Source organism: Ceratotherium simum, chromosome 8 (genome assembly GCF_057802395.1).
Source record: "Ceratotherium simum simum isolate JZ-2026a chromosome 8, ASM5780239v1, whole genome shotgun sequence".
Taxonomy (NCBI): domain Eukaryota; kingdom Metazoa; phylum Chordata; class Mammalia; order Perissodactyla; family Rhinocerotidae; genus Ceratotherium; species Ceratotherium simum.
Genome location: NC_141907.1, coordinates 61,118,516 through 61,120,766, shown reverse-complemented (window position 1 = coordinate 61,120,766; position 2,251 = coordinate 61,118,516).

Sequence of the window (2,251 nt, the reverse complement as noted above, 5' to 3'; positions counted from 1 at the left end):
TTATAGAAAGTTTTTTCCAAGGTTATCTGTTTTCAGCTCCATTAGGGCAATACAGCCTTATAATGTAAAATAAATCCTCTTTTCTTTCTTTTGAGGTATCCTTCCATAAGAGTAGTTGGGAAAAATGTAAAATAATAGAACTCTTCCAAGTCTTAAGAAAACCATCAACATTGAAAATAATTTTGTTTTGTTGCCCAAAATGTTTCTTCAAAGAATAATTCGTTTAGTCAGTCAGCAAGTATTTATTGAGCAACTGCTGTGTGCTGTATGGTTCTAGATGCTGTGGAGATGACAGTGAACAATACAGACAAAAGTCCCTGCCCTCATGGTGGTACATTCTAGTGTTCCTCATGCTTGACTAGCTTTTTCCTTGGTTTTTCTTTATGCGTGCAGTGGTTCTGTAAATGAGTGGATTCTTCTCTAAACGCTTGCAGGTAGGTAGGTGTGGATGCATAGAAGGGGCGTAGAATATTCCTGGCAAGATCTCTGATTTTATAATACTTTTTTGGGCTCAAGTAATCAAATTAAATGTACCTCTTAATTCAGGAACAAAGTACTCAAAAATGCTTGATGATCCTGCAACTTTTGCAATAGTATCCCAGTATCCAGCTTAGCGTGTTTATAAAAAGCTGTAGGAAGTAAAATGTGTACATATCAATGGAAGGATATTTATTAAACATCAATTGTATTTCCAACTTTGAGCTAGTTGAATCTCCTGTGAATAAGAAAGATAGTCTTGTAACTAGAAATCCTAACATTTCTGGTACATTTATTTCTTCTTTTGTTGAAATCTCTTTACCAGATAAAGGTAGCAACAATGAGTTCCAGTTTGGGGCTGAGATCTTCTCTATTCCATCCTGCCTTCCTGTCTTCCTTGTCCTACTCTTCTGGGTTTTCTCCCTTTGTCTGTTTCCTTCGCCTGGGCAGAGGAGCAGTGTTGATCTTGATTTGGGAATGGACTGGGATATCTTGCCCGTTGTTGCCAATCAGTATACAGATAAGGAAAGACTAGTTTTCCAGTTGTAATACTTTTTTTTTTGTGCAGAAGATTAGCCCTGAGCTAACATCTCTTGCCAATCCTCCTCTTTTTTCTGAGGAATATTGGCCCTTGGCTAACATCCGTGCCCATCTTCCTCTGCTTTATACGTGGGACGCCTGCTATGTATCGCTTGAGCGATGCATAGGTCTGTGCCTGGGATCCAAACCTGAGAACCCTGGGCCGCTGGAGTGGAGTGCACAAACTCAACTACGGTGCCACCAGGGTGGCCACCATTTGTAATACTTTTTATTTCTGTTATTTCATCCTGCTAAACTAATTTAAATCATACTGCTTTTAATCATACAATCATTGGATTTTTGATTAGGAGTGATTAATCGTAACAAAACTCTGTATTTTGAGCATATACTGTGTGCCAGGCTTATGCATTAGCATTTGTTATTGTAGATTATGTGTTAATATTGTAGATGAGAAAGCTGAGGTTTGGAGGTTAAATGACATGCTCAGGTAGACGACAGCTACTCAGTGTTGGAGCTGGGAATCAGATCCAGGTCTATGATTCTAAACCCACTATGCCATACTGCCTTTGACTCAAACTTCCATTTTGCTAAACTACCCTTGATAGTTATGTCATCTATCATGGAGGAGCTCAAGATTTGATAGACCTTGCATTTTTAGATGCCTTATTTTAATTCAAAATCTGATTACTTATATCTTCTACTCAAGATCTAAATTTGTCCAAAATAATGGAAAATTAGTATGTAATTGCTTGTTTATGATATCCAGTCATATGCTTGAAGCAGTTTACAAATGCCCTTGAAGCCTCTAGGCTATAGTACCCAGGATTTTTTTAAGGATCTGTCCATGACATGTCAATTTAATGCTTAGAATCCTCCAACAATTCTCATTCACAGTCAGGAGTTATTAGCATTCAGTATGTAATAATTGATAAAATATTTTTTTTTTGGCATTTTCTACTTTGGAAAATATCTTTATTATAGGAAAGGTAAAAAAAGATGGTAAAAAAACTCACAATCTCGTCTTCCAGAGATAGCTACTGTTAACATTTTAACAGATAACTTCATTCTTTTCTTTCCGTGTTCATAGAGACTTCTAAAAAGTTAACAGGGGCCGGCCCTGTGGCTTGGTGGTTAAGTGCGCGCACTCCGATGCTGGTGGCCCGGGTTCGGATCCCGGGTACACATCGAGGCACCACTTCTCCGTCCATCCTGAGGCCGAGTCCCACATACAGCA